General features: G+C 47.1%; 1 long non-coding RNA gene across 2 annotated transcripts in view; it reads right to left on the bottom strand.

Moving 5' to 3' along the window:
• LOC144769456 (uncharacterized) overlaps positions 1-13,464 on the bottom strand; it is a 253,652-nt gene that overhangs the window by 14,966 nt on the left and 225,222 nt on the right. The window lies entirely within an intron of this gene.

The following is a 13,464-nucleotide window of genomic DNA, read 5'->3' as shown; positions in this document are numbered from 1 at the left end:
GAAAACCCAGGTGTTAGCTCCGTCCGTGAGGAAAGTCTTCTCCGTTTCTTTTTCTCTCAGCTACTCTTCTGTGATGTGGTGGGTGCTACCCCATATTGGGTTTAGATTTGGTAATCAAAAAATGGGGGGTATGGGGAGCACTCCTATACTTTACATACTCAAAACGTTCCATCCGACATATACTAAATTCCTCATTTGCGTGCTGGTAGGATTAGTGCCAAAACCCTGTGGCACCTGTGAATAAGTCCATGAAAGGGGCAATGAGTTGCCCCATCCGACCGCACTGTTGCATGGCACCTCTCTGGCAAACACTTTCTTCATTTTGATTATTTAGTTCCAATATTTAACTTCTTCAACCATTTTTAATCTGTTTATCTGAAATTATCATCCTTTTACTTCCATCCACAGACGGGATATTCATGCCATTTTCAAGTTTCTAGTGAGAATGCTGTGCCCATCCGGACCTCTAGCACAAACACGACACATGCAGGGGTTCTTCCAAAACAGCGTCAAGCAAGAGCAAAGTTAGAGAAGTTGCCTATGATGATGAAGATTCTGTGGAAGAAATAACTATTTTAGAAACCTGTGTTGAGAAACTTGATGGACCACTTAAAAAAGTCTTAGTGAATGATAAAGAAGTTCTAATGCTTTGCGACTCTGGTGCAAAGATCACTTTGATACCATTTACATTTTATGAAACAAAACTCAAGAATAGAGTAAAACTGGTAATACCGGATATAAAGCCTAAGGGGTATGTTGTTGAACCAAAATTAGCTGGTTATTTTTGGGGTTCTATAGAATTTAAGGATAGTATCATTTCTAGGAAAATGTATGTTTCCATCAAAGGAGACTCGTTGATAAGCTGGGTACATCAATGTGATCTTTTTGTTTTTCTGGATTCTAATGCCAAACCTCTGCTTTGTTTAACCGCATCGCTGCGGCGGCTATTCCAGCGCAGTGCTAAGGGGGCGGGGTGGCCGTGGGGTGGGTGCATGCTGGTGACAGAACCGCTCCGTCACCAGCTGCGGTGGCGCGGTGCTGATGACGGAGCGGTTCCGTCAGCAGCATCGAAAGGGTTAAGAGATAGACCCCCTGTCAATTCAGTTCAAATTGATTGTAACAACTTACTGGACAAGTTTTCTGATGTCTTTAGGAATGAGCTTGGGGGGTGTGGGGGGGTGTGGCCGATCGCTGAGCATGATGACTGTTCTCTGAGACAGCTCTGCTCTGGTGGGCCCGTTCCGAGATTAATCCGTCCACTTATCCGGAATGCAAGCGATCATAAACAACAGACTTCTACTCCGGACCACAGAGCGAGTCCGCCGAGCTAAGAACTGGCCAAATTTGACCCGACAATCCCGAGATACGACAGGTGACGTACCCAATTCACAGAGGCGACCCTAGCATCACTTGAAAAGAAAGGGAACCCGTTGTTGCTGGAGGCGAGCCAAGCTGTGCGGATGCCTGTCGGGGGAAATATGTGCATGGCGCCTGTTTGCTAATGCGGGTAAAATAACGGGAGCAGCGGCCCTGACTTACTGGTGTGGCACATTGAGTCGTCGGACGCGACACCCGAGAAGGTGATTGCGGGGGCCTGGGCCTGCGCGCTCTGGGCACCGCGAACCTGCTTGGCTCAGGATTGATCGGCGCCTGTCTTAAGGGTCGGCGCTCCTGGCATAACACTGAGGACCCGGGGCGTGAGAGGAGCCTGGGGGCCGACACGGGGTATGTATGTGCTGCAGCAGTGTGCAGTCTGACGCCACAACATTGAAGAAACTGTTGGTGCAGCACCTACTCCAGGCTGCTGGTGGGGTTCTCTGCCCCCCGGACGGAAAGATCTGAAGAGAGGCCAGACCGGCTCGAGATGAAATGAAATGAATTTGTACTTGTATAGCGCACTTATACCCTGAGGTGTCTTGGCGCTGTACGCATACCGCTGTGGAACACTTCCTGGCTTTGCCCTATGAAATGCCCACTCCTGGGCACCCCCAAGGAGAAGCCAGGCATCCCAGCGTTGTTGGGGCCGTTGTGGAGATTAAGCAAGCTATTGCCCAGAGTTGCAGAGTGGGACCCATGATTAGAATAGGCACCGAGGCGAGAATGATCAGGTCCGAGGAAATTGAGCCCAAGACCTGCCGAGTCAGGAATTGAACCCTGGCCCCGGGCCAGACCTCTGCATCAGGGTCTGCCGCTCTAACCATTGAGCCACACTTCTCCACAAGATCTGCACTCCCTGGGTAGGGCAAGCCCACTGCACTTAAGGCTGTCCATCAAGTGGGCAAGTACGATCACCCTGCACACTGCGCCCGCACCACCCCCCTCCCTCCTCTGAGCCGCGACCAGCTGCCCATTCGCCTGACCCAGTGCAGCTGGCATATCTGTTATCGGAGGTGGGGACGCCTTGCCTGGGGGCGTGGAGCAGTGCTCCTGAGTGGGTCCCAGGAAAAAGGTGTCTAGCACTGTAAGGTCCTGAGCACGGCTGACACCCACTTAAAGAGGGTGAATGTAGCAATCATCGCGATTTTGGGAGGACCTATGGCCCAGCGAAAACTCGGTGGGATCTGGTAGTGAGTGCTGCACCGGGTGCAAGTACTATCACCTGAGAGGAGAAAAGCGAGCGACGCTGGAAACATTGCCTGTGTTGGTTGGGAGGCATTGTGTGACCCTGCGTGGGACAACGGCCCAGAGCGCTTGGCCATGGGCCCCAGTTGGTTCCTCCATTTCCTTAATCACCGATAAAGGCTATAAAAAGCATAACGCACAATGCATGCCGCACAAAGAGGGTGAGGGATCAGGCAACCCCCAAAGGCATCGGGGAGAATAGACTTTTCCGCACATACTGGGAACCTGGTTTGGTGACATTGCCCTTCTCACCCCCCCCCCCTGGAGTGTATGATTAGCAAACCCACCACAGGGTGGGCGGGAATTGTGGCTCCAGAGCGACCGTTCAGGCAAAGCTGCACAAATATGCCTGGGAGGGGGGTCCCAGTGCTAGTCCGAAGGAGGGGCACTCATGCAGGACAAGTCGCAGCCTGGCGACAAGAAAAAGGAACCTAGCCTGCAAGACATCCTCAAAGCCATCACCACGGTGCGCACTTCAGTGGACTACGTGTCCTCTGAGGTTTCCCTCATCTGGGCGGACATTAGTTTGATGAACTCATGTCTACAGAATGTTGAGATAAAAACGGGCTCTCTAAATTAAGACACCTCCAAACTACAGAGGAAGATGGCCGACATGCAGAATCACACCGCAAAACTCAAAGTGCAACTGGACGACTATGAGGGGTGCTCCAGAAGTAAAAACATCTGTATTCTTGGAGTGCCGGAGCAAGCGGAGGGGCAAGCGGCGGACCTATTCGTCGAGAAGCTGATCACCTCCCATCTAAAACCTAAACGGCTCTCAAATTTCTTCTCCGTTGAACGGACGCACCGAGTGCAGGGCAGCAGGCCGAAACCTGGGGCTCCTCCGCACCACCTGCTTGCAAGGATTTTCAACTTCCGTGATAGGGATACTATCCTACAGACTGCCCAGGCAGTGCCGCCCATCGAGTTTCAGGACAGCCGCATCACTTTCTTTCTGGACTTCACTCTTGCTGTACAGAGTCAAAGAGCTGAAATATGCCATGCTTTTCCCTGCCAAGCTGAGGGTGGAATCGGAGGGGAAGATTTGGTTTTTTGCTACTCCCGAGGAGGCCTGGGACTGGTTGGAGGGATGGCGTACCGCTGGCCGCAGGGACAATCGTGTCCGGAGGGTCAGAATGGGAGAACAATCCCGGGACTCCGGCGGTGGAACTCCGCTTCAGGATCAAGATGCCGCAACTGGAGGGTCCGATTGACTGGTCTGAAAGTTTTAAACTGTTATTGGGGAAATGGGCCCCCGCACGATAAGGGATAGGTCGGGGAATTCGCCCATCTACATCTGCTCAGAGCTGGCTGTCTCATTAAACTTGTGAGAATTGTTCTACAGACAGTTTCATGACTCTCTGGACTATCTGGGGGGCCATCGAACATCACGCGCAGCTGCATGCTGCTGCAGGACATTTGCTGGATTGTAGATTATGATCGCTTGTCGCGTATATTATTGGAGCGGGTGCCCGAGGGGCTTAATGCTCCACAGTTATTTGAGGGGTGGGTGATAGGCACTCTGCTAGTTGGGGAGGGTGGGAGGTACTGCTACCGCCAAGCAGGGAGGCAGGGAGGGGGGCTTTGGGGATGTTCAGCAAGTACACTGCTGGCAGGGGTGGCGGAATGCTGTTTCTTTGTTTTGTAGTGTATGTTAGTTGTTCGAGCACAATATTTTCGATTGCTCTTGGGCACTGGAGGGTGCAGGGTCTATCATTCTGGGTGTGCGTATTGGCTATTTCATGGTGCACAGAAATGGTTCCCCCAGGGACACTATTGGGGTACTTCCCCCTTACGAAATGTATGTTTTTGTTAATCAGGAAAAATAGGTTAACCGTTCATGCAGGGACTTAAATTATTGTCGTGGAATGTGAACGGGTTAGGGGACAAGATCAAGAGGGGTATGGTTCTCCAATTTTTGAAGCGTTATTCCTCTGACGTTGTTCTTCTACAGGAGACCCACTTGTTAGGAAATACATGCAGGGCCCTGTCACAATGGGGTTTTCAATTAGTGGCCCACTCGGCCTTCGGTTCTGGCTCCAGGGGGGTGGGCATAATGGTTCGGAAATCCTTCCCTCTCGCCATTGATTTGATCCATTTTGATGCTATGGGTCGATTTGCGGCTATTTCAGGGACATGGGAGGGCCACACGCTAAACCTCGTTTCTGTTTACATACTACCAGGTCTCCGTACCCAGGCCTTTGCCGATCTTGGCAGCCGCCTCCTTGGCCTGCCTGACGGCAGATTGATGATAGGGGGATTTTAATTCTATAGTATCCGATTCCCTTGACCGCTGGCCCCAGAGAGACCTGCCGCCTTCCCGTAAGCGACATATGGAGGCACTTGCACCCGACCGAGCTTCAGTATACCTATCTTTCTGGGCCTCACCGTAGTATGTCTTGTATCGATTATGTATTGACACTGGCACACCACCTACACACCATTCAAGATGTACAACACCTGGCTAGAGGGACCTCTGACCATTCACCTGTCTTAAGTCGTCTTGTGGTTGGCGAGCCTACAGTGGCCGAGTGGCACCTATTAGTTCCTGCAATATGCAGATCGGCGCTAAGATATTGAGCGAGTCAGAACTGTACTTCCAGGAAAACACTGGGTCAGTTGACTCGATGATCACGCTATGGGAGGCCTACCGGGCAGTTATACGGGTGTGGTAATGTCCCAGATTGTAGGTCAGCGTAGAGAGCAAGGAGCTGAGATGGCGCGACTAGAGAGTGAAATATTAGACCTCGAACATGTTGTATGGGCTTGGGACACTTAGGAAGTGCGCCAGCGATTGCGTCTCAAAATGAAGGAATTTTCTGACCTTGCCACCGAGTTTGCCAAAGCACACCATCGTGCCACGTTAAGTCGAATCTATGATGCAGGCGATAAAGCTGGCAGGCTGCTGGCCTGGCTGGATCACAGGGATAGAGCCCAGCATGTTGTGGCTACAATAGAAACAGCTACGCAGACCCATTTAACTGAACCGCAGGACATCGCAGATGCCTTTGGACAATATTTTCAGACACTATACACGTCCCATACCCCGCACACAGAGATGGAGGCCTCATCTGTCCTGTGTGACATTTCGCTGTCATCACTCATTCAGGAGGAACGCACCGATCTCGACATGGACATAGAGGTGACTGAGGTTGAGAGGGCTATTCATGACCTACAGGGAGGGAAGGCGTCAGGCTCTAATGGTGTCCCCATCGAATTGTTTAAATTAACTGCAAGCAAAACAGTGTGCTTCCTCACCGACATGTATCGTGAAAGCAAGGGGGTGGGTATCCTATCTGAAGACCAGAGATTGGCCAACATAGTGGTCATCCACAAAGCGGGTAAACCAAGTTAATAAGTGCTCATCCTATATTCCCATCTCGTTGCTCAACTGTGAAGCGAAAATGCTCGCTAAAGTTCTTGCACGCGCTTGTTGGGGGTTATATCCCATCTGATACACCTGGATCAATCTGGATTTATGCCCGCTAGGAATACCTCTCTCAATCTTTGAAGGCTCCATGGAGTCCTGTCTAGAGTGGACTCAATTCGAGAAGATTCTGTGGTAGTGTCACTTGACGCAGCCTCAGTATTCGATAGGGTTGAGTGCCCCTACATGTTCACCATGCTCAGTAAATTCGGTTTTGGACCAGTACTTATTGACTGGGTACGACTTCTGTATCGCCAGCCATTTGCACAAGTGATTGTCAACAACTGGAAATCCCCTGACTTCGTTCTTGGAAAAGGCACGAGGCAGGGTTGACCTTTGTCACCGCTTCTCTTTGCCCTGACATTGGAGCCTTTAGCAACGTGGATTCAGCAAGACCTCTCCATAAGTGGTCTTCAATGGACATGGGGTTGGGAAGACCGCATCTTGTTGTATGCGGACGACATTCTGCTTTACTTGGCTTCTCCGGCTGCTTCCCTAAACGTGATTCTAGATATCTTCCGTGTGTTCGGCAGGTTCGCGGGATATACTATAAATTGGTCCAAATCATTGCTCTACATCCTATCTGGTAGCCAACCTTCGCTGCCAACCTTCGCTGCCCCGGGGCTGCCCATTGAAGGTAGCCGTGGATGGCTTCAAATATTTGGGGATCTGGGTCTCCGGGGATCTTGGCACGAAAAAAATCTCCTCCCTCCTCTGATGCGTCTCAAGGCGGATGTCCAGCATTGGAAAACACTGCCGTTGACTCTCCTTGGGTGGGCTGCTCTATTCAAGATGATGTCCCTTCCTAGACTCTTGTACGTATTGCAGAACACCCCAATCCCAGTTGTCGCCTCATGCTTTAAGGAAATCGACAAAATCATTCGCGACCTTCTGTGGGAGGGTAAAACACCACGTATTGCAACACATAAACTCACGCTGGGGTGGAACGACGGGGGTATAGGGCTCCCCGATAGCAAGAGATATTATTGGGCCTCACAACTAGCGCCCATTAACCAATGTACGTACAGATCACAGGAGGACCCGGCCTTCCGAATGGACAGGTGGCTCCTACCGGGGGTGGCTTTGAGGGCGCTCTATACACGCGAACCTTGAGACCCGCCCTAACGGGCCCAACCGGCCATGCAGTGCAGGTGTAGAAGACGGCTACTAGGAGTCTGGGCTGGGAGGGGAAGATCACACAAGTCACGCCGCTTTGGTATTGTGACCAATTGGGAAGGTTGATCCACTCAAAGGGATTTGAGAAGTGGGATCTTATAGGCATTTCTAGGGTGGGAGATCTAGGGAAAGCAGATGGGTTGGTTCCCTTCCATCAATTGCAACGGGAATACAACTTACCCCGAACTGAATATTTTAGATATATGCAAATTAGTCATGCCTTGCTGGCTGTCATTCCCAGGGGTGAGGTTCCGCCGGAATCCTCCCCGCTTGAGGGCAGGATCCTTCATGGGGATCTCCCCGATTAAACCATCTCCCTCATTCACAAGAAAATAATTAATAATGTAGCTGATCCTCTGACCCGCCTACGGGCCAAATGGGACAACGACGTTGCCAGCCTTGACAATGAGGAGTGGCAGATGGCAGTGGCCTCCCATCGCGAGGTGGCCATCTCCTCTCGACTCCGCCTGGTCCAGCTGAAAATACTTCATAGAACATACTTGTCAGGTTCGATCTTAGTCAGCATGGGATACACCAGCGACGGCAGCTGTGTGCGGCACTGTGCACAGGAGAGAACTTTTATCCACGTTCTTTGGGATTGTGCAGTGATACACAACTATTGGGGTCGTGTGGTGCACAAGATGGAGAATGTACTTGGGCAGATGATTCAATGCAATATTAAATTAGCGTTGTTAAACATTTGGGAACCTATAGACCTAAATTCTAAGGAACGCATATGGGTCAAGTTGGGGTTCATAATAGCCAAAAGAAATATTGTACATATGTGGAGGGCTCAACAACCACAGAAAGTTATAGACTGGGCTAATGACATAGACTGGTGTATGGTGACTGGAAAATCTATTTACGAAGCCAGAAGATGTCCGAATAAATGGTCACAAATATGGAACCATTGGAATGAATATAGAGGGGGGATCTCTGCGCCACCAAGGAGCATGAGCGAGCTGTTAGGAGATGTTAATGATGCATGATTAATTTTGCCATTACAGAAGCGTAATGTGTACACGCCAGAATACTAATCTATGTATGAGCCACTTTGTACTGTTGTCAACCAATGCCCAATTAATTGCATATGCCTTGTTTCTTTTTGTTCAATAAAAAGACTTAATAAAAAATTAAAAAATTAAAAAGTTAACAAAATAAAAGAATGAGTCTGGATGTTTAAAAAATGATGTTCATGAGATGAGGATAAAAGAGCATGCTGTTCCCAAAGCTGCCAAAGTCAGACATGTTCCCATGGCATTAGACAAGCTTGTTGCCAATGGGATAATTGAAGAAGTAGAAGCCTCTCTATGGGTCTTCCCAGCTGTGATGGGTCGTAAGGCCAATGGGGAAGCTTGCCTTTGTGTACACTTGAGGGAATTAAATAAAGCGGTGGTTGTTGACCACTGTCCCTTACCCAATATTAGTGAAATGCTAAGTATGCTAAATACTTTTCCTCTCTTGATCTCAGTTCCGCTTACCACCAAATCAAACTTACTGAGAAGTCCCAACAATTGACGACTTTTACCACACCCTTTGGTACCTTTAAATTCCTAAGGATGCCTTTTGGTCTTATTTCGGCTGCTTTCTTTTTTCAGCGGGTTATGGAAAGATTATTAAAGGGTGTGGTGGGTGTGAAAATCTATCAGGATGACATCTTGGTATCTGGTTCAACCGAATTGGAACACAACACAGGGCTTTGTGAGGTTTTAGATACCTTACTGAAGTCTTGTTTGACTCTAAAAAGGGCTAAGTGCAAGTTTGGAGTTCAAGAGATTGAGTATCTGGGGCATCTTGTCACAAGCAATGGAATTCAACCTAAAAAAGTGTTGGTTGATACAATCGAGAATTTGCCTTCTCCAAAGAATAGAGATGAATTGGTTAAGTTCTTGGGAATGGCCGAATTTTACAACACATGTATTCCAAAATTTGCTGAGAGGTCGTTATCTTTAAGATCTTTGTTAAAGAAAAACACTGAATTTGTCTAGTCCAATTTATGCAAAAAGGAATTCATTGATATCAAATCTAGCTTGAAGAATGCGTCTGGCCTTGGGAGTATCGATGTTAATGATGATGTGATTGTGATGACTGACGCCAGCTCTAGAGGTTTAGGTGATGTTTTGTTGCAAAGATCAGGAGGTGAGTATAGAACAATTGCTTTTATTTCGAGAGGTCTGAGTAGTGCTGAAATTAACTATTTAGTTATTGAAAAAGCGGCTTTAGCTGTTTTTTGAGCTGTAAGAAAGATGAGAGACTTTCTTTGGGAGTTCAGATTTGAAATAAAGACAGATCACAAACCTCTCAAAGAAGGGTGTGAACCAGATCTCAGGTCGCATACGTAGGTGGGTTATTGCTTTACAAGAGTTTGATTTCGAGATAAACTATGTCCCTGGTGCTAGCAACTTACAAGCAGATTGTCTTTCAAGATTAGTTACTGAATCTGTATGTGATGTAGACTCTTTAGAGGAAAGCTATGCTGGTGAAGACTTTGTCAAATATTTTAAGGTGTGTTTTGTTACTGAAGGGATAATAGAGGAGACAGCGTGGAAGACTTCTTTAGAGAATGATGCTTGTTTACTGATGGTGATCAAAATGATTCTGGAGGGTTGGATGGTTAAAAATAAGTGTGCGGCAGAGTTATTGAGTTTGTGGGAAGTTCGCAATGAACTCTCTATTGTTGATGATTTGCTTATGAGAGAAAGTAAACTTTTTCCTCCTGAAGATTTGAGACTTGTTTTGGTAAAAAGTCATATGGGCATTTCTAAAACTAAAGAAAGGGTCAGAGAAAGTTTCTGGTGGCCATCAATGGATTTAATGATTGAAAGAGTAGGACGCAGCCTATGTTTGTTAAGGAGAGAGCGGCTGGTCCGTGGTTAGATATTTCCATGGATATTCTTGGTCCTGTAATGGTCAGTTCACAGGACAGATATGTGTTTGTTTGTTTAAACATGTTTTCTCGGTGGCCAAAAATAAAAGTTGTGAATTCAAAAGAGTCTGGTGATGTGATAAAATTCTTAGAGGGATTGTTTGAGAGAGATGGTTTTCCTTCCAGTCTCCTTACAGACAATGGGGTGCAATTTACACTCTGGGCAAGTTGAAGAGTTTCTTAGGGAGAGAGGTGTAAAGCATAAGAAAGCTTCACTCTATCATCTAGAGGTGATGTTGAACGTTTTATTAAAGTTTTAAAGGAAAGTCTACAGTTGTCCTTGGTTTGTGAGTCCAACTGGGTTGAAGGGTTGAGGAAGAGAGTGAGAGAGAACAGGTTGACTCCTCATTCCAGTACAGGAGTCTCGCCTTTTTGTTTGTTTAAGGGGAGGTTACCTTGTTGCGAGGTCAGCCCTGGTTGGCTCATTGAGAAAAAATGGAAGGTTGCTAAGTAAATTTGTTTTCCTACAGGTTGGGAAGCCAAAGAGGAAGAGAACAAGTTGAAGTCTAAGACAGTGTATGGCAGGAGGAAAGCTGTTAAAGAGACTCGGGTTGAAATAGGTGATTGGGTGAGAATCACATCTCCAAGAAAGGGTGTAAAGTGTTCAAAATTTAGCATGCCTTGTCGGGTTAAGAAATTATTTTAAAATGCTGTAAAAGCTGATGACAATAAGATTTGGAATTTGAACAGAGTATCTAAATGTTTTTGTGAGCCGGAATCGGTTCCTTTGCCTTCCAATGTAAGACCGGGATCTGGTCCAGCTCCATTGTTGACTAAGAAAAGTGTGCCTGATAATGTTGTGATCAGACCGAAACGTGAAAAATGAAAACCTATTTGTTTTCATGATTATGTTTAATGCTTTTTGTTTCTTTTGTTGTTGTTTTTTTGTGGTATCCTAGGTTATAGAACCATCTCCATCAGTGCTGCTGTAACCTAGGAGCTTGTGGCTCTTGAGGCAGACTGCAACTGAAGAAGGTGATCTCAGCAGCTGCTTCACGGAGTGCTCCTGTGGATGAGGGATGAGGTCTACTTTTATGGAAACTTAAATAAAGATTTCCTATTCTCTCTACTATCACATGGATCTTCATTATTACAAGAGCATTTTCCTCCATTGCACCCGGTGCATTTTTTTTTTTTTCTTCAGAGTTTTATATAGTGCGAACTAGACCAGAACCGAATCGGGTATCAGAGCGCTTTACATAGCACCAGTTACGTTACATGAGGACACACATTCATTTTTGTTAGGCACGGGGAGATTAAGTGATTTGCCCAGAATTACAGGATGTTTGGCGTCGTTACCGAGACTCGAACCCAGTTCCTCCAGGTCCGAGGTCGAGCGCCCTAGCCATTAGGCCAACTCCTCTCCTCCTTTACAAATGTGTGCAAGGTGTAATGAAGGAAAATGTGCGCATTATGGTGATTGAGTTCCCCCAGGGCAGCCGCAAACCTGTGCTGCCCTGGGGGCAGTGCATTCATGTGAAATACGGAGAGGCTGCTTTACCGCCGCTCCGTGTTTCACTGTGCAGGCGCATCCTGCCTGCATTTCTTAAGGGGATGTCTGGGGCGGTCCATAGGACCCCTTTTACCCCTGCAGAGGGCTGCTCTCAGGAGGCGCACTGTCAGTGCGCCCCCTGAGGGCTTCTTTGCCTCTGTGCCCATGTCTGTAATACGGTGCGGGCGCAGAGACAAAAGGATTCCTTCATTTGGATGGGGCACGCCCCCATGCAAATGAGGGAACGCCCCCTTGAAGATAGCGCTGGCACTTTATGACAGCCATCACTATTGGTTATTACAGAAGAGGCCACACAATGTCTGCGGCCACTTCTGCAATACCAAAGTGCCCCTGAAGTGGGCACAAACACCGGTTGCGCCCCCGGGGCACTTTATGTAATACAGCTCCAGATATTACATTATCTATGGGTCCATCCAGTAGTGATGGGGGTGGGACCCATGGAAGAAAGAGGCTCCTAAAAAACACACCAGAGATTACAGTGTCAATGAGTCTATACAGTAGTGATGGGTGTGTAATCCATAAAGGAAGCAGCCTTATTAAAAAAATAAAATCTGTGATTTCAGTGTCAATGGGTCCATCTAAACAACATGGCAGTGAAACATGTGAAAGACGCTGCTTTCTAAACCGCCTAAAAGGGTGGTCCTCCTAGTGGAGAGGCAGGTGAGATGTGAGCTAGAAGGAAGAGGTTCATGAGATTAGGAGTTCAGAGTGCAAGGCCTAGGGTGGTCTGGCCCAGGGCAGTCACAAGAGAAAGTCGACCTAAACTTTGAATATTACCTGCAAAACCTGGGGGTATGTATGTAAAAAAGAGAAATCAGCAAAAAAACATATACAAAATAAATGGAAACGCGATGAAAGGGGGTACAAGTTCATAGGCGTTATATACCAACTGCATGCAGGTGTCCACGTGTAGCCTGCACATCAGCCCGTAATCTCAGAACAATCAGTGATTAAATGCAGAGATCTGCAGACATCTAGGTGTATCCTGAAGGGTACGGATTCTAATTCTGGTGGAAATCCTCTGTGGGTTAATGCACGCGTACAGTGATGTAAATTTAAAATATTGGTCACAAGTTCTAGTCATAGTGAGTTATATCAGAGGATTAGTGCCAATACTGAAAAGATCTTTGTGTAACCTGATTGTCTCAGATTACAAACCTATTTTGACAACTCCTTCCCATCAGTACACTGGCAGTGGCTTCCCATATTTTGCACGTGCTTACATTTCAACAACCAATGCTTGTGAAATCAAGTAAAAACATGTTCGAATGGTCAATAAAATACTTACAGGACGTTTTTGTTCTATCTAGCCAAACCTCTAACTTCCCCACACCTTCGATCCAACTCCAGCTTCACCGATAACAGCCTCAGTGCAACCTTAAACCCAGTTTCATATCCAGAAACTGTTTCTATGTATTAAAAACAGCACAAATAATTCAAATTTTGCGTACGTCAGTTTTCTGACCTAGCGCAAAATCTTAATGTCATTTGTACTATAGCAAATGTGATATTAGATCAGCATTAAAATGGAGCAAAATAAAGTTTGCTCAGTTACTGCAGACGCACAACTCAAAGGAGCAACGTAAGAATCATTTGTATTATCCCTATCTACATTGACGATAGATGGAGCTCTAGTACTAGAAATACAATGAGAACAGCTAGGAAACCGAGAGAAAATATACAGCTGAGTTAGTTACTATTTTACTCAGATAAAAGCAGTGGGAATAAGTAACTGTCGACCAGACCTCATTTAATCCGCAGAAGTGGAAGGGACAAGACCCACACATGAGAGTGGAAAGA

This window comes from Lissotriton helveticus, chromosome 7 (assembly GCF_964261635.1).
Source record: "Lissotriton helveticus chromosome 7, aLisHel1.1, whole genome shotgun sequence".
In the NCBI taxonomy this organism is placed as follows: Eukaryota; Metazoa; Chordata; class Amphibia; order Caudata; family Salamandridae; genus Lissotriton; species Lissotriton helveticus.
This window is presented reverse-complemented; position numbering and strand designations above follow the sequence as displayed.